The 20,927-nt window shown below is 34.5% G+C and overlaps 1 pseudogene; it reads left to right on the top strand.

Annotated features, from left to right (window-relative positions):
- The first annotated feature begins 3,684 nt into the window (after positions 1–3,684).
- On the top strand, positions 3,685–10,364 carry LOC115513019 (annotated as a pseudogene).
- Positions 10,365–20,927: the final 10,563 nt, after the last annotated feature.

Below are 20,927 nucleotides of genomic sequence, written 5' to 3'. Positions count from 1 at the left end.
CAAAAACAAAAACAATGAACAACCAACGAGGCAAAAAAAAAATCTCAAAAGAGAAAAGTAAAAATACCTTCAGACAAATTAAAATGGAAATACAAAATACCAAACATTATGGGATGGAAAAGGCTGTCCTAAAAGGGAAGTTCATGCAGTAAATGCCTACCTCAGGAATCAAGAAAAACTGCAACTAAAAAACCTAACTCAATATTTCAAAGAACTAGATAAAAAGCACAAACAAAGCCCATAGTCAGTAGAAGGAAGGAAATAACAAAGATCATAGTGGAAATTTATAAATAAATAAATAAATAAATAAATAAATAAATACATACATACATATATACATACATACATAAATACATAAATACATAAATAAACACATAAATAAAATTGAAAAGATGATATAAGGAGTTTGTTCTTTGAAAGGATTAAAAAATTGACAAATCTTTAGCTGGACTCACATAGAAAAAGAGAACTCACAATTAAAAATGAAATAGGTGACATTATAACTGACATCACAGAAATACAAAACAGAAGAGATTACTACTATTAACATATATATGCCAACAAATTGGACAACCTAGAAGAAATGAATAACTTCCTAGCAACCTAAAACCTGTCAAGACTGAATCATGAAGAAATCGAGTATGAGAATATACTGATTACCAATAAGGAAAATGAATCCATAACTGAAAACTTCCCATCAACAGAAGTCCAGAACCAAAATGCTTCCCTTGTGAATTCTACCAAATATTCAGAGAATTAATACTAATCCTTCTCAAACTCTTCCAAGGGGGAGGGGGGGAAATGCAAGAGAAGGAAACACTTCCACACTCATTTTATGAGGAAGCCAGCATTACCCTGATAACAAAACCAAATGAGCACATCACAAGAATATTACAGGAAAATATCCTGTGAACACATAATTAAAAAAATAAAACCTCAACAAACCTTAACAAACTGAATTCAATAGTACACTAAAATGATCATACACCAGGATTAAGTGGGATTCATTCTAGGGATGCAGGGATTGTTCAACATCCTGAAACTGATCAATGTGATACATCACAGTAACAAATAAAGGTTAAAAATTATTTGATCATCTTAATAGATGCAGAAAAGCATTTGACTTAATGCTTGTCTTTGGTAAAAATTCTAAGTGGGTATAGAAGGATCATGTCTCAACATAATAAAATCCATATTTGACAGGCTCACAACTAACATCATAGTCAATGGTAAAAAGTTTAAAAGTTTTTCCTTTAAAATCGGGAAGACAAGGATGTCTATTCTCGCCACTTTTAATTAACATAGTATTGGAAGTCCTAGCCAGAACAATCAGGCAACAAAAAGAGATAAAAGCATACAAATTGGGAAAGAAGTAAAACAGTCATTATTTGCTGATGATAGTGACACTACATATAGAAAATTCTGAAGACTCCACCAAAAAAATTTGTTAGAACTAATGAATGAATTCAGTAAAAATGCAGTATAAAAAATCAATATACAAAATTCTGTTGTGTATCTAAACACTAATAACAAACTATTAGAAAAAAGTTAAGAATCTATTTACATTTCCATCAAAAAGAATAAAATACCTAGGAATAAATTTAACCATCACAAAATACCTGTATGCTAAAAACTTTAAGACATTAATGAAATAAAGATGAAACAAATAAATGGAAAAAAAATCCATACTCATAGATTGGAAGAATATTGTTAATTGTCTATATTACCCAAAGAAATTTAGAGATCCAGTGCAACCTCTACCAAAATGCCAGTGGCAATTCTAAAATTTGTATGAAACCACAAAAGACCCCAAATAGATAAAAGAACCTTGAGAAAGAAGAACAAAGCTAGAAGCATCACATACCATGACTTTAAAGTATATTACAAAGCTAATCAAAACCAGTATGATATTGACATAAAAACAGACACATAGATCTTGGAACAGAACAGGGATAAGAAACAAGCCTACCCATTTATGGCCAATTAATTTACAACAAAGGAGATAAGAATTTACAATGGGGAAAAGACAGTCTCTTCAATATATAGTGATAGGAAAATTGGACAGCCATCTGAAAAACAAAGGAACTAGATCACTATCTTATAACATAGAAAACTCTTTTACGTTATTCTTGGCAGTGATTTTTTGGCTTGGACACTAAAAACAAAAGCAACAAAAGCAAAAAACAACTAAGTGGGACTACATGATACTAAAAAGCTTCTGCACAGCAAAGAAATCTATCAAGAAAATACAAAGGCAATTAATGAATGGGGAAAAACAGTCGCAAATTGTACATCTAATAAAGAGTTATTATCCAAATTATATAAAGAACTCATCCAACTCAACGGCAAATAAAAAACTGATTTAAAAAATGGGAAGATCTGAATAGCTCTGAATAGATCACATCTGTTTGATTGGCTATTATCAAATAATCAAGAGACAAGTGTAGGCAAAGATTTGGAGAAGAGGAAACCCTGGTATGCTATTGGGAAGGTAAATTCCCAATGGTTGCAGCCATTATGAAAAACAGCATGAATGTTCCTCAAAAAGTTAAAAATACAAGTATTTATATGATCCAGCAATTCTCTTCTTGGTAGTTATCTGAACGAAACAAAAACACTAACTCAAAAACATATCTCACAATAACCAATATATGAACACAACCTAATTGTCCATCAGTGGATGGATAAAAAATATATGCTATATGCACACAATGGAATATTAGCCATAAAAGAGAATTAAATCTAGGGCATCTGGGCGGCTCAGTTGGTTAAGTGTCCAAATCTTGATTTCGGCTCCGGTCATGATCTCATGGTTCGTGAATCCAAGCCCTGCAACAGGCTCTGCACTGACAGCGTGGAGACTGCTTAGGACTCACTCCCTCTCTCTTAAAAAAAAATAAACAAAAAAATTAAAAACTGGGGCACCTGCACTCACTCAGTTAAGCATCTGATTTGATTTTGGCTCAGGTCATGATTTTATGGTTGGTGGGTTCAAGCCCCATGTCAGGCTCCACACTGGCAGTGTGGGTGGACATTAAGGGCATTATGCAAAATTAAGTAAGAGAACACTAATATATATTTTACTTACATGTGGAATATAACAAACAAACTCACAGATACTGAGAATAGATTTTTGGTTGCTAGATGCTGTGCATGGAAGATGGGCAAAATGTGTCAAGAGGTTCAAAAGATACAAACGTACAGTTAAAAAATAAGTCATGAGGATGTAATATACAGCATGATAACTATAGTTAATATTGTATTGCATATTGAAAATTGCTAAGAGGATAGATCTTAAATTTTCTGATCACATGAAAAAAAGTTCAACTTTGTACAGTAATAGATGCTAACTATACTATTATAATCATGCTGCAATGTATACAAATATCAAATAATTACTTGTGCATCTGAATATAATATTATATGTCAATTATATCTCAATAAAAAGAAAAGAAACAGCTTGAAGCCATTTGGATATTATTTTGTAAAGACCTTGTATAGAGCAAAAAAATATTTTGCTAAATAGATTCATATGTAGGAAACTTGGGACTGAATACTTGTATTCCTTTTAATTACTTGGATACAAAGATGGGATTCAGAAGTTCAGACAAGTTATAGGGAAGTAGTAAATATGATTAAAAGGCAAATTAATAGTGTGAAAGTGATAAAAGTAAACCATTAGAGATGGGGACAGTAGGGGGAGCTCTCACACACTACCCCTCCTTGTCTACTGCAGGGAAGAGAGGTACCTTACATTCTTAACAGGAATAAGCCTGCACTTTACTACCTAAGAAGAAGGAAGAAAGATTCCCCTTTGTGCAGTAATAGCAAATGAATGTGTCACAACTCAACCAATGAAAAGCCACTATACTTCAAACTGCCAGTTCACTCCCTCCAATAGACTTTTTATTTATGAGTTTCTCTCAACTCCCCTTTCTTCTATAAAAGAGCCCTCCTCTCCTTTGTTCTTCAGATTGTCTATGGTTTAGCTGTAGCTTGCTTGTCCTGAATTGCAGTTCTCCACTATTCCTAAATAAACTAATTTTCAGTAGTAAAATAACTGACAGTTTTATTTTTATGGTTAACAATAGAAATAAAATATGGGAATATATGTGTTTAATGTACCATATCTAAAGGACTGACTATAGAGGAGATTTGAGGTTTAACAAATACATAAATAACTCAGAGAAGAAAATATAACTTTACTTTGAAAGAGTCCATGGTGGAGATTGATGAAAGTCACATTGAGGTCATGTTTAAAAATATAAATCAAGCACCAATTCAGCTGGCACTAGTCCTGTTGGCTACAGGTCCACTCACATAGAGATAGGTAGCACACAAAACTTGATAGCACTACACATCCTGCCTCTGGGGCTTTGGGGGTTCCAAATCGCCAAATTCCAGACCACCTTTCCTCAGTCTCTGTGAATGGTGATCCTCTCAACAGAGGACTGGCACACAAACTTTGCTAATATCACATCCTATTTTCATAAGCTTCTGTAAATCTTCCCCTTTCAATAAACTCTTGGTCAGAGTCCATCAAAAGAAGTACAAGACTGGCAGTGTGCATGCAGCCCCAATAGGGGTCAGCATTATCCAAAGTGGCTCCCCCTCCCACTCCCCGGGGAGATGGGAAGATAACCATACGCAAGTCAGGCTGCAGTCCCAGAAGTGGGTTGGGTACAGACTGCTGGTCTGAGTATATGCCCCACCCACAAAAATAAGAGTTTTGGAGGAGAGGGGCAGTAATTTGGTGATATTGTATCTCTGCACCTATCTGGTGTGACTCAACTCAAGCCCAGGGTGGCCCCAGACTGGCCCACTAACAGCATAAGGACTAAGCACTACCTACAACAGGTAAAGAGGGCCATTACAAACCAATGGACTAAAGGAAAAAGTGGCTTGGCCACAATATCAGGGTGCATACAATACACATAGGTGACAACCCTAAATTTCCAGGTTCAAGTGAACAGGGGACACTGTCCTGCAGGACACTACAGGGCTTCTTCTTCATAAAGACATTACTTTCAAATAAAGGAGATCTAGCTGACTTTACTAACAGACAGAAATAGACACAGAGAGTTAGACAATGTGAGAAGACAGAGGAATATGTCCCAAATTAAAGAACAGGACAAAAATCCCAGCAAGAGACCTAAGTGAAACAGAGAAAAGCAATATGCCTGATGGAGAATTTAAAGTAATAATCAGAAAGATATTCATTGGGCTTGAGAAAAGAATAGAGGATCTCAGTGAGACTGGTAAGAAGATAAACATAAAACAGAACCAATCAGAGATGAAGAACTCAATAAATGAAATTAAAGATATACTAGATGAAATAAATACTAGAGTGAAGGAAGAACGGATCAAAAACCTAAAGTACAGAGTAATGGAAAGCAAGCAAGTTGAACAGGTAAGAGGAAAAAACAATACAAAGTGAAAATAGACTTAGGGAACTCAGCAACACCATCAGGTGTAATAACATTTGCATTATAGAGATCCCAGAAAAAAAAAAAAGAAGAGAGGGAAAAGCTAGCAGAAAATTTACTTGAATAGGTAATAACTGAAAACTTCCCAAATCTGGGGAAGAAAACAGAAATCCAGATCCAGGAGTCACAGAGAGCCCCCCCAAAAAATCAACCCAAGAAGGTCTACACAAGGACTCATAGTAATTAAAATGGCAAAAGGTAGTGATAAAGAGGGAATTTTAAAAGCAGCAAGAGACAAGAAAACAGCCATATATAAGGGAAACCTATAAAGATATGAACTGATTTTTCAGCACAAATTTGCAGGGCAGGAAGGAGTGGCATGATATATTCAAGTGTTGAAAGAGAAAAATCTGCAGCCAAGAATATTCAATTTGCAAGGTTCAGATCAACAACCTGAAGGACAGAGTAATGGAAAGCATTCAGAATAGGAGAGATAAAGTTTTCCAGATAAACAAAAGCTAAAGGAATTCATGACCACTAAATGAGCCCTACAAGAAATTAAAGGGGACTCTTTGAGTGGAAAGGAAAGACAGTAAGAGTAATAAAAGTAGAAAGCACAAAAGTGATAAAAACAAGTACATCTATAAAAATCAGTCAAAGGACTCAAAAAGCAAAAAGAATGTGGAGTTCGCACCATATACCTAAAACATGGGGGCAAAGAGGAGTAAAGAATGCGTTCAAACTTAAGCGACCATAAACTTAATATAGACTGCTATATGCCGAAGATGTAGCCACAAATCAAAAACTAGTGTTAGGCAGGCAAAAAATAAATAGAAAGGAATTCAAGTATATCACTAAAGAAGGTCAACTAAACATGAGAGAACAAGAGAAAAAAGAAACAGGGAAGAACTTCAAAAAAATAACAATGAAACAAGAAACCAAGTGGCAATAACTGCATACCTATCGATAATTACTTTGGATATAAGTGGATTAAATGCTCCAGTCAAAAGACATAGGGTGACAGAGTAGATAAAAAACATGACCCACTTATATGCTGCCTGTGGGAGACTTATTTCAGACCTAAGGACACTTACAGATTGAAAATGAGGAGATGGAGAAACATTTATCCTGCAAATGGATGTCAAAAGAAACCCAAGGTAGCAATATAAGTATGGAGAAAATAGACTTTAAAATAAAGACTATAACAAGAGACAAAGAAAGACACTATAATAATAAAGGGGAAAATACAACAAGATGTAACAATTGTAAATATTTATGCATCCAACATGAGAGCATCCAGATACATAAAAATTAACAATAAACATAAAAGAAGTAATCAATAGTAATATAATAGTAAGGGGAATTTAACAACCCACTTACATTAATAGACAGATCATGCAAACAGAAAATCAACAAGGAAACAGTGGCTTTGAAAGACACATTAGACCAGACAGATAACAGATATATTCAGAACATTCCATCCTAAAACAGAATACACATTCTCTTTAAGTGTACATGGAACATTCTCCATAATAGATCACATATTAGGCCACAAAACAAGTATCAAAAAATTGATAAAGACTGAAGTCCTACTATGCATCTTTTCTGACCATAACACTATGAAACTAGCAATCCATCACATGAAAATATCTGGAAAGAGCACAATTACATGGAAATTAAAAACATGCTATTAAACACTGAATGGGTAAAAAATCAAAGAGAAATTTAAAAAAAAAGAGACAAATGAAAAAAAACAATGGTTCAAAATATTTGAGATGCAGTAAAAGCAGCTCTAAAAGGGAAGTTTATAACAATACAGGTCTAATTCAAACAGCAAGAAAAAATTCAAATAAACAAACTAAGACAGCTAAGACAAGAACAAACAAAACCCAAAACCAGCAGAAGGAAGGAAATTATAAAGATTAGAATAGAAATAAATGAAAAAGAAACTAGAAACACAAAAGAACAGATCAATGAAACCAGGAGCTGGTTCTTTGAAAAGATCAACAAAATTGATAAATGTTTAGCCATACTCATTAAAATAAAAAAAGACTCAAACAAAATCTGAAATGGAAGAGAAATAACAACACCACAGAAATACAATGAACTATAAGAGAATATTATGAAAATTATATGCCAATAAATTGGACAACCTAGAAGAAATAGATAAATTCTTAAAACATATAACCTACCAAAACTGAATCAAGACAAAATAGACAATTTGAATGGACCAATTATCAAAAATGAAATGGAATCAATAATAAAAAACTCCCAACAAAAGTACAGGACCAGATGGCTTTACAGGTGAATTAATCCAAGCATTTAAAGTCAATACCCATTTTTTTCAAACTATTCCAGAAAATAGAAGATGGAAAGTTTCCAAATTCATTCTATGAAGCAGCATTATGCTGATACCAAAACCAGATAAAGACACCACAGAAAAAAGGAGAACTACAGGCCAAAATCTCTGATGAACACAGATTTCAAAAATCCTCAACAAAATATTAGCAAACTGGATCCAGCAATACATTAAAACTTACATTAAGACAATACATTAAAACAATACATTCCCCATGATCAAGTTGGTTTTATTCCCAGAATGAGAGAACAGTTCATTATTCACAAATATATCAACGTGATACATCACATCAATAAAAGAAAGGATAAAACATATGATTATTTCAATAGATACAGAAAAAGCATGTTGAAAAAGTACAACATCCATTCATGACAAAAACCCTCAAAAATTAGGTTAATAGTTAACATACTATTAGTTAACACACCTCCACATAATAAAGGTCATATATGAAAAACCCAGAGCTAACCTCATCCTTAATGGGGAAGTACTGAGAGCTTTTCCCCTAATATCAGGAAGAAGACAATAATGTACACTCTCACCACTTTTATTCAACATAGTACCAAAAATCCCAGCCATAGCAATCATAAAATAAAAAATAAAACACACTCAAATTGGTAAGGAAGAAGTAAAATTTTACTATTTGCAGATGACGTGGTACTATATATAGAAAACCCAAAAAACTCCACCAAAAACCTGCTAGAACTGATCAATGAATTCAGTAAAGTTGCAGGATACCAAATCAATGCATAGAAATCTGTTACATTTCTATACATCAATAATGAAGTGGCAGAAAGAGAAATTTAGAAAACGATCCCATTTACAGTTACACCAAAGTAATAAAATACTTAGGAATAAGCATCCCTAACAAGGTGAAAGACCTATACTCTGAACATTATAAACCACTAATAAAAGATATTTTAGAAGACATAAAGAATTGGAAAGACATTCTATGCCCATGGATTGGAAGAATATTATTAAAATGTCTGTATTACCCAAAACAATCTACACATGTAATGCAATCCCTATCAGAATACCAACAACATTTTTCTCAGGCCTAGAATAAATAATTCTAAAATTTGTATGGAACTATGGAAGACTGCAAATAGCCAAAGCAATTTTGGAAAAGAATAGCAAAGCTGGAGGCATCACAATTCTGGACTTCAAGTTATATTACAAAGCAGTAGTTATCAAAACAGTATGGTACTGGCATAAAAATTAGATCAATGGAACAAAATAAAAAATACAGAAATAAATCCACAACTATATGGTCAATTAACCTTTGACAAAGCAAGAAAGAATATCCAATGGGAAAAAGACAGTCTCTTCAGCAAATGGTATTGTGAAAACTGGACAGTAACATGCAGTTTTCTAGTTTCATTTTCTAGGCCATTTTCTCTCAGTATAGACAAAATATAAATTCAAAATGAGTTAAGGACCTAAATTTGAAAGCTCAAACCATAAAAATCCCAGAAGACAGCACTGGCAGTAATTTCTCTGACATTGGTTGTAGCAACATCTTTCTAGAGAAGTCTCCTGAAGCAAGAGAAACAAAAGCAAAAATAAACTGTTGGGACTACATCAAAATAAAAAGCTTCTGAAAAGCAAAGAAAGTAATCAACAACAACAAAAACAGAAACCATAATCAACAAAACTAATGACAACCTGCAGAATGGGAGAAGATATTTGCAAATGATAATGAGTAGTATTGGATAATGGTTTAGTATCCAAAATATATAAAGAACTTACACAACTGAACACCAAAAACTACAAGTAATCCAATCAAAAAATGGGCAGAAGACATGAATAACATTTCTCCAAAGAAGATAGACAGATGGCCAATAGATACATGAAAAGATGCTCAAATAAATGATAATCAGGGAAACACAAATCAAAACCACCATGATATATTACTTAATACTTGTCAGGATGGCTAAAATAATAATAATAAAAAAAACAAGATTCTGTTTGCTACAAAGAAAATCATCAGAGACAGCAGAAATAGTGGCAGAATGAGCCCAGTAAGTCTAGTGGTTCCAACAGTCCTACCTCAGATTCTGCTACTGTACAGAAAGCAGAGACTAGTTTAAACAACTGCGAAGGTGCTGCTGGCAGCATATCTGAAAAATCAAGGAATGGGCGGTGGCTGCCTTGCCTGTAACTCACCAAATGACAGAAATCAGCATTTCGAGAGGACGAAATAAATACCTCCAAAACAGAGGTATCAGACCCAGTTGTCACTCAGCCCAGTCCATCAGTTTCTCAGTCCAGTACTTCTCAAAGTGAAGGAAAAGCTCCTGGGTTGCTGAAACCAAAGAAGAGATGTTTTATGTGCAGAAAGAAAGTTTGGCCTTACAGGGTTTGACTGCTGATGTGGAAATTTGTTTTGTGGACTTCACCATTACTCCGAGAAGCACAACTGTCCATATGATTACAAAGCAAAAGATGAAGCAAAAATCAGAAAAGAGAATCCAGTTGCTGTGGCTGAAAAAAATCCAAAGAATATACATTACTACTTGTGAAGAGACTTAAACTTTGTTTTTATTTTAATATATCATAGGAAAACATTAAAGAGCAGATGCGTGGCCATTTTCCTTTGATGTTCTCTAGAGTTTTACTTCACACTTTTCTGTCTTATAATTAAAATTTTAGGATGTTTGGGTCAAACGTTTGTTACAGGCAGAAATGGATAGATCCAGCCCTGCAAAATGTATATCCCTTGCCATAAATAAAATAGGATGAAAATCTGCACAGCAAATTGCAATACACAGGGACAAAATTTAGTTTTCATGTGCCAAACATAATACATGAAATATCTGCAGGTTTGCAGCGTATCTGCCTTTTGGAATGTAATCAAGACATAATCTTTTGCTAGTGTTATATACCTGTATTTTTTATTTTTAATGGTACACCAGAAAAAGACTGGCAGTCCACTTCTACCATAGTTAAACTTCATCCTGTTAATTTCCACAACATGTTCTTTGGAAGGAGGAAAGCTATAAAGAGGATCAGACGTTTCCATGAAATCAGTATTTGTTACCACATATAAGCCTGGCTAATTGGTCTTCTAAAAGCTGTCAAATAAGACATTCTGTGAACAGTAAACATCACAACTGGTTATCATGAGTAAAGCCATCAAGCCAACAGGGTCTTGAGCTATCTTTGAAGCTTATTGTGCTGGCCTGCACTAGATGTCTGCATTACTCTCATTGCCAAAAATGTTCTGTAGCAAAGAACTGCACTAGGATTTATTTGTTTATAAGAAGAAATTAAAACTACATTTGGTTTTTACATACAGAGTCCCTGTTGAATAACACGCATCTGAATTTTAAGTTGCAAAAGTATCTGAAAAGTTAATTTTTCATGAACAACTTTTATTGAATGTTTTGGTTCAAGAAAGGATGTTTAAAGCTAATGATTACCAGAGGTTAAGTGGGTGGGGTTGTGGGTGAAATAGGTGAAGGGCATTAAGAGTATACTTATCGTGATGAGTATTATGTAAGGTATAGAACTGTTGAATCTCTAACTTGTATACCTGAAACCAATATAACAATGTATATTAATTATACTGGAATTGAAAGGAAAGAAAGAAGGGAAGATGAATCAAAGAATAAAAGATGAAAAAATAGAAATCAAGGAACAGAATGTCAAAAAAATCTCTGAAAAATGAAAAATGTGACAGCATGGTTAAACCTGGAGGACATCATGCTAAGTGAAAAACAAAAAGTCACAGAAAGAGAAACTTGCATTAGTTATCTAAAATAGTTAAGCTCATAGAAGCGGAGAATAGAATAGTGGTTGCTAGGGCCTAGAAAGAAATGAGGAGTTGCTTTACAAATGGTATAAAGTTAAAGCTATATAAGATGCATCCCTTTTAGTGATCTGTGTTACAACATTGTGCATATAGTTAAAATATTGAGTGCATAATACAGCATTGTGAGAGTGTATTTCATTTTAAGTGCCTTATCATAAAAAGTCAGATCAAAATTATTCTCTGGATGGTAGTGAACATAGTGCTATTATAACTAATAATCAGAATCCAGACTCCTTGCATTAAGTATTATGCAATGTCCATGTGATATTTTGCAAATATAACTAATTTGATAAATCTCTTAATCTTCACAATTTTCCAATTAAATTTCCCTAAAATTCTAGGAGAGATTTTATATCTGAATTATAATTATCCCTATGATCTCAGTCAATAGTAATATATGACATACTAGAACCTTTCTCTACAGAGTTGCCTATAGAGTTGTCTGAAAAGGTATTTTAGAGTTAGGTGGTTCATAAACAAGTACATTGACAATTATGTTATAGTCACATATTTGCATTGTATTCCCATGTTTTGAAATTCAGTAAGAAATATATTAACCAACATCTGCTTGAAACATCACAGCTATATTTCTTCCTAAGTTTTGATATTTCCTATTTTTATTTACAGGTCTTTTTTTTTTCTATACATCTTTTCAGTGTTAGTGTCTTCCAAAGCAGCATTTTATGCTTATCTTTCATTTTTTTCCTGCACTCTACCCATAGTTAAAATCTCACCCCTCTAAATGATAATAATTCCTATAAATACAAACACAGACACACAGAATAACAGAATTTGTGTCTGTTTCCTAAGTTTTTGTCCTGGACAACCATATAAGCCTATCTCCTCTTAAAGACTGTGCAAGCTCTTCAAAATCCTTGCATTAAATACTTTAATAATAGTATTCATGACACCTTTCCTAAAAAACAAACTGTAGCTTATATATAAATACCTCAGCTACACTTTTGACTTTTACTGTGCTTTTCTTGGTAACCTTCCATAAATGGCATCCTGCATATATATAAGGAGGTACACATGCTATTAAAATTCTTCCCTATAAATCTGTGTTTTATAATGGGGGAAAGAAGGTCGGTCTCAGCTAAGAACCTAGAAAGTTAGAGGGAACATTATTTTCCTCTTCCATGTATCTTACCAATATCAGTGTTTTCCACAATTTTCCAAATTTGAAATTATCTCACTGATATTGTACTATATTTCAATAACAAAATCTACTTGTGCATTGAGCACTAGTAGATCTACTTAGACGTGATCTATTTCTTGATTTTTTTTTTGTATTTCCCATCATTCCTTCCTTGTTGTATTTACAGCACCAGTGGTAGGAATTCTTTTGTTGTTTTTTCCACTATCTATCCAGTTCTATGTTGGTGTGTTAAAAAAGAGACAACAGGAACACCTGGGTGGCTCAGTAGTTTAAGTGTCTGACTCTTGATTTCAGTTCCGGTCATGATCTCATGGTTGGTGAGATCAATCCGTACATCAGGCTCTGTGCCAAAAGTATGGAGCCTACTTGGGATTTTCTCCCTGCCCCTTTCTCTTTCTCCCTCTCAAAATAAATAAACTTTAAAAAAATTTTAAAAGTAAAAAGAGACAACAAACACAAAATAGAGTCATTTATGTTAAGCCCACATCACTAAATCAAAACTTAATACCTAACTTATGGTTTCAACTCTACCTGGTAAACACTAGTAAAACAATCTGCCTGATAGCCTCCTGCTGTCTCCTAGAGGAAGTTGACCTTCCAAAACAATCCACTTTTTTTCTAGTAACTTCCTTGTATCATTCTCTTTTGCCTATAAGCCTTTCATTTTGTATAGTTTTCAGGGCTCCTTTCCATCTGCTAATGGGTTGCTGCCCAATTAATAAATCATTAAATAAATTTAATACAATCTTTAAAATCTACTCAGCTGACTTTTGTTTTTTAATAGGGACCTAAAAAATTATCATTACAGTTTAGATAGTGTTTTCTATCTAAATTTTCAGTTTATTATAGATCAGCATATATTTTCCATTTGTTCAATGATCCTGTCCCCTACTTTTTACTAGGTGGGGTGACTCAATTGCTTATTTTATGCATGTTTAACTTCAGGCTACCAGCTAAAAATTTATTGTCAGTGTTCTTTTAGATGTGCATGATAAAAATCCATCTAGTGGCTTAAACAAAAAAAAATTGTTTGTTCAAGGAATTAATATTACACAGGAAAGACAATACCTTTAGCAGAGGCAATAGGACTCACTTTGTAACACCAAAGTCATTAGCAGCTCTTTATCCTTGAAGCTGACTCCTTTCTTCACAACTTTATGCCAACAATTCCAAAGGGAAGATGTAACTTGTACCTTTTATTATAATGAAAATTCTTTAACTTCACTCAAAACAGATTATTTCACACATGTGTATCTGTAAATCACCCACCATGACTCAATGTATGTAACATTTATTAAGAAAATAATAGATATACTTAGAAATAAAGAGGAAGTGATCAATTCCACTCAAAAGAAATGAGGTAACAGCAAGGGGTGGTTTCCCAAGGAAAATTCTAGAGTTTATTTTCTGGAAGAAAAGTAGAAAGGTACACTATTATTCCAGGAAGCTACAGTGTTTTTAAAATGCTAAAGGAGAGTTTCTTGAGGGCAAAGCCTCTGTCTTAATTGTCTGTCTGCAGTGTTTAGCACAACGTAAATAACAGAGGTTGAATTAATTAATTGTTTTATACCAGAAGAAGGCTGATCTAGCTTTAAACAATGGACTTAATCTTTAAGACTTTTTCTCCTGCTATTGCAAATAAAGGCCAGAGTTTCTGATTTCTGGTATCCATTATCTTCCCAGCATTAGGATAATCTGATTAGATTCACATAGAAATTTTTTCCTTCATTCCTTCTCTGAACTTTACCTCTTTATTTTGTAGCATAAAGAGTGCTGGTAGATGGGAAAGCTTACAGATTTTGCTGTTCAGGTGTGGGAATTTATACTGGCCACATATACCCACATATGTATTTAGGTATGTTTATTTCTCCATGTCCATGTATAGGTAGGTGGGCAGCTGCATACATACACACAAAAATTCTTCTTATTTTATTATGGCTTAATGATGAGAAAGTGAAGTGATAAGAGCTCCTTATTTGTACAAAATCTGTATATAGCCTCTTTTGTCACAACAAAGATCCTTTGAAAGTTCTTTTGTTTTTTCTATTTTTCTGGTTCTTCCTTTTTACAGGCTTTTAAAATATGAACTATCTTCCTATTATAAGCTTCTTTATTTAAAAGTTCACAATTATATTTTATCTAATTCACAACTGCAATCAAAATAATTCAGTTTTTAAGCTAATTGATATATGCTCCCTAATTCTAATATATTTAGTATAACCAAAGTAAAATCTCTTTCCGCTTCCTTTTTTTTTTTTTTTTTTAATAAGCTCTACACCCAATGTGGGTCTTGAACTCACGACCACGAGATCAAGAGTCACATGCTCTACTGACTCGGCCAGCCAGGCACCCCATCCATATCTCACTTATGAATACAAGCAAGTTTCAACCACATAGCTGGCCAAAAATGACCTCCACATTATGCATTTGTGAAATGAACACTATTTCTAGATGAATGTTGATAAGAGGCCCTGGTATTAAATTAGGATTTAACCCTAAAAATTATTAGTGAGACATATTTTTAAAAATTTGAAAATTATCAGTATACATATTTCTTCCCCCAAATCTGCCTACCTGCTCAGTGATCTGACATACTGCATTATGTACAATAGGCACCTTCTAAAATCATAGAGAAAACATTAACTATGTACATTGATATAGATGAAACCCAAATGTATTTAATATTTCTAGCTAGAATTTAATATTCTTAAACATATACTTTGTTTAAATTATCCAGGAGATTAATTTTTATTCACAGGTAACAGGAAATCATTTCTGGCAGAAAACTTATTCTACACCAGGATTGTGAGATTTTTCTAGCTGGCACAGTAAAGAATAAATTTCCATATAGTGAGTTCATTATGACTAATTTTACAGCCTACTGGTAGATTTATGGCATACTATCTGAATGATTTTGATAAGTCTCAACTTTTAAAACATGTTACAGAAACCACTAATAGGAAATTTCCCTCTGAATTTTTATAACAACCTGTTGATTACAATAGTACTCATTTTGGTTTGATAGTGCTATAGAAGAGCGCCGCCCCCCTCCTCTGGGTTAGTTACATTTTACTTTTAGTACACAATTGATATTCATAATAATAAATATTGTTAAATTTATTTATTTATTAAAAATAAAAAACAATTTGTTCAAAAATGCCGTCCTTAATAAAACTAGAGAAGCTGGTGGAATAGAAGAATCATAAGCTCACTGCTCCCATGGACACACTGAGGCAACAACTACATCTATGTAAGCAACTCTGAAAATGACCTGAAGAATGCAAAACAGATTTTCCATGGCTAGTTATAGAGAAAAGGCCATGCTGAAAAAGATAGGAGGGGCAGAGAAGTGGTCAGAATCTATACTCCTGACCACAAACTGGAGGGACATCCCAAGAACAGAGGAGTGAGGGAATCATGCTCCACACCAAGCACTCCTGACCACAGGGACTATCACTGGTAACACAGGTCTCTATTATGTCTAGATTTGAAAATCAGTGGGACTTAACTCCTAGAGATCCAGAGTGATAGAAAACTTAGTACTTTCCCATAAAAATCCAGCAAACTAAATAGCTAAAACCAACACAGAAGCAGCAATTTGAAAATTACACATGAAGGAGACTTATAGAAAAATCTTAGGACCTATGCTGGAGAGGCATGGATTTGCGGAAGATATCTCTGGGAGAAAAGTGCTGACTGGTGTCATTTTCTTACTATCCTTCAGGCTAGCCATCTGGATGCATATAGAAGCCAGTTCTAACACTCTGAAAATATTTTGCTAGCACTATGTGCCCCACCAGGCATTCCCCTGCAGACCTGCCCCACTCAAAGTGATCACCGCAGCAGGCATCCTTTCAAAGCAGCTCCTGCCCAGATACATACCCAGCAGGCAGCCTCAGTCATGACCTGCAGCACTACAAGGAGACTCCTGCCTTGGAGAGGAGACTGGTGGAGATCTCCACATACCAGCACACCTGGAAGTCCTGCAGCTGGGTTTCTTAGCTGGCTGCACAGGGAGAAAGCCCTACCCTTCCGTATGCCTCCAACTGTGTCAGGAGCAAATTGTAGACAGCTAGGCTGAATGCCAGCCCCATTCCCCAAGAGGCCAGTGGCCACCACACCCAGGACTCTCAAGAAGACAGGGGCAAACCTTGCCTAGTGCACCCACAGCAGGCAAAACATGTTATTGTAGTGAGTTGGGCTGAAGGCAATGGTGGCTCACCACAACAGGAGGGCACATACAGCTCACATGGTGGACACCCCAGGAATGCCTGGTTCTGGTGACCAGGAGGGATCGTGCTATGGGCGCCACAAGACTTCTTCTACACAAGGTCCTACTTTCAAGACCAGGAGACGTAGCTGGCCTACTGAATAGTTAGAAACAAACACAGAAAGTTCAACAAAATGAGGAGACAGAGGAGTGTGTCCCAAATGCATGAAGAAGAAAAATCATGGAAAAAGAGCCAAATGAAAGAGATAATCAATATGCCTGATGAAGAGTTCAAAGTAATGGTCATAAAGATACTCAGCAGACTTGAAAAGAGAGGAAAAACTCAGTGAAAACTTTAATAAAGATATACAGAATACTTTAAAAAAAGAACCAATAAGAGTTGAAATATACAACTGAAATGAAAAATGCATTAGACAGAATCAAAACAGATTATAAAAAGCAAAAGAATAGATCAGCAATCTGGGAGGCATAACAATGTAAAGCATTCAAGTTGAACAGGAAAAAGAAAAATGAATTTTAATTTTTTTAACTTTATTTATTTATTTTTAGAGAGACAGAGACAGCATGAGCAGGGCAAGTGGAAAAGAGAGTGGGAGAAAGAATCCCAAGCAGGCTCATGCTGTCAGCACAAAGCCTGACATATGGGTCAAACCCACAAAACCATGAGATCATGACCTGAGCCAAAACCAAGAGTCAGATGCTTAACCAGCTGAGCTACCCAGGTGCCCAAGAAAAAGGAATTTTAAAAAGTGAGACTAAATTAAAGGATCTCTGGAACAACATCAACCAAACTAACATTCACATTATAGAGGTCCTAGAAGAGATAGAGGAGGCGGCAGAAAATGTACTTGAAGAAATAATAGCTGAAAACTTTTCTTACCTGTGGAAGAAGACAGATATCCAGGTCCAGGAGGCAGACAGGACCCCAAACATAATAAACCAGAGGAATCCCATACTAAGACATAGAATTATATAATTATATTGTGTTATAATAATGTCTTAAAATGCCAAATATTAAAAATAAAGACAGTCTTAGAACTAGTAAGAGAGAAACAACTAGTTAAATATAAGGGCAACCTCATAAAGCCACCAGCTTATGTCTCAGCAGAAACTTTGCAGGCCAGAAGGGTGTGGCAAGATATATTTAAAGTGATGGGAGAAAAATACAACCTAGAAACAAGAATACACTATAATGGCAAGATTATTATTCAGAAACAAAGGAGAGAAAAAGTTTTCCAGACAAACAGATGTTAAAAGAGTTCATTACCACCAAGCCAGCCCTACAAGAAATGTTAAATTAATTTAATTTAATTTCCTTAATTTTCTTTTTTTTTGAGAGAGGGGTACAGAGGATCAGAAGCAGGCTCCTTGCTGACCACAGCAAGCCTGATGTGGAGTTTGAAATCATGAATCACAAGATCATGACCTCAGCCGAACTTACCAGTCTGAGCTACCCAGGTGCCCCAAGAAGTGTTAAAGGAATTTTAAAAGTAGAATGAAAAGTCCATAACTTGAAGAAAATTGTAAAAGGAAAAATTCACAGGTAAATGCAAATACGCAGTAAAGGTAGTAGAATAATTATTTATAGGGCCAGTATGCAGGTTAAAACACAAAGATAGTAAAATCAATTATATCTACGAAAGTTAGTCAAGTGATACATAAAATTTTAAAAAATGGCATGATATACATAATATGAAAGAGTGGAAAGTAAAAAAAAATGTGCTTTTAAAATGGGTGTGAACTTAAGCAAACATCAATGTACTCTGATTTAAGCATAGGATGATATTTTCAAGCCCATTTACTGTTCTTATGACTGTTGTTATAAATTCTTATTCAGATATATTGCTTATACCTATTTTGAGTAAATCCCTGGCTGTGATTTCTTCTTGATCTTTCTTTTGGGGAGATCAAGAAGATACCTAGCCAAAGAGGTAAAAGATCTGTACTGTGAAAACTATAAAACATTTATGAAAGAAATTGAAGAAGACACAAACAAATGGAAAAAAATATTCCATACTCATGGATTAGGAGAGTAAATATTGCTAAAATGTCTATACTGCCCAAAGCAATCTACATATTCAATGCAATCCCTATCAAAATACCACCTGCATTTTTCACAGAGGTAAAGTAAATAATTCTAAAATTTGTATGGAACCAGAAAAGATCTCAAATAGCCAAAGCAATCCTGAAAAAGTGGGAGGAAACACAATTCTGGACTTAAAGCTGTTTTACAAAGCTTTTTAATCATCAAGACAGTATTGTACTGGCACAAAAAAAGACGCAGAGATAGATCAATGGAACAGGATAGAGAACCCAGAAATGGACCCACAAATGTATGGCCAACTAATCTTTGACAAAGCAGGAAAGAGTATCCAATGGGAAAATCTCCTCAGCAAATGGTGTTGGAAAAACTGGACAGTGGCATGCAGAAGAATGAACGTAGACTACTTTCTTACACAATAACACAAAAATAAACTCAAAATGGATTAAAGACATAAATCTAAGATAGGAAACCTTGAAAATCCTAGAGGAAAAAATAGGCAACAACCTCTCTGACCTCGGCTGCAGCAACTTATTAGACATGTCTCTGGAAGACAGGAAAACCAAAGCAAAAATGAAGTATTGGGATTTCATCAAGACAAAAAGTCTTCTCTACAGTGAAGAAAACAATCAGCAAAACTAAAAGGCAACTGATGAAATGATAGAAGATATTTGCAAATGACATATCATATAAAGGGTTAATATCCAAAATCTATAAAGAATTTATCAAACTCAAAACCCAAAAAACAAGTAAATAACCCAGTGAAGAAATGTCAGAAGACAGGAACAGATACTTTTCCAAAGAAGACATCCAGATGGCAAACAGACACATGAAAAGATGCTCAACATCACTCATCATCAGGGAAATACAAATCAAAACCACAATGAAATACCACCTCACACCTGTCAGAATGGCAAAAGTTAACACAGGAAATAACACTGCTGGGTGTTGAGTTTGGTAAGTTCTTTATAGAATTTTATAGAAGATACACACACACACACACACACACACACACACACACATACATACACAATGGTGATATGTTACTCGGCGGTCAAAAAAGAATGAAATCTTGCCCTTTGCAATGACATGAATGGAACTAGAGTGTATTATGCTAAGCAAAATAAGTCAGATAAAGATAAATATCATATGATCTCACTCATATGTAGAATTTAAGAAACAATAGATGAACATAGGGAAAGGCAAGGAAAATAAGATAAAAAACAGAGAGGGAGGCAACCATAAGAGACTCTTAAATACAGAGAACAAACTGAAGGTTGCTGGAGGGGTGTAGGGTTGGGTGATGGGCTAACTGGGCGATATGCACTAAGGAGGGCACTTGTTGGGATGGGCACTGGGTGTTATATACAAGTAAGTAATAAGTCACTAAATTCTACTCCTGAAACCATTATTACACCATATGCTAACTAATTTGGATTTTAATGAAAATTGAAAAAAAAAAAAAAGAATACCTGTAACACTGAAATTCTCTGCTGTGACCTGTGTGTCCTGAAGGGGGTGGGTCTGTTTCCTCTTCTTTTCTACAATCTAGCCCTGGTCATTTTGTTTTTCATATGCAATATGCTTATTAGATTCCTTCTAAACTTGGATATCCCTCTTCCTAGAGTTCTTTGTTCTCATATCTACATGCATTTGGCTGCTTCTTGGTATGAGTTCTAATGTCACTTCTTTGTAGAAACCAACCTTAAGTAGACCAACTAAAAATCTCCATCATCACTCTATCATTTTCCAAATTTTTATGTCCTCATGGTATTCAACACTATCTGAAATGTCAGTTTATCTATGGATATGTCTAATATGTCTTTCTCTCCCAATTTAGGTATCATGAAAGCAGATATTCACTGTTGTAACATCAGTTGCTAGGAAATAATAGTGCAAG

The sequence above is a fragment of the Lynx canadensis genome, chromosome B1, assembly GCF_007474595.2.
Source record: "Lynx canadensis isolate LIC74 chromosome B1, mLynCan4.pri.v2, whole genome shotgun sequence".
Taxonomy (NCBI): domain Eukaryota; kingdom Metazoa; phylum Chordata; class Mammalia; order Carnivora; family Felidae; genus Lynx; species Lynx canadensis.
The sequence above is the reverse complement of the archived record's forward strand: the minus strand, read 5'-3'. Positions and strand labels throughout refer to the sequence as shown.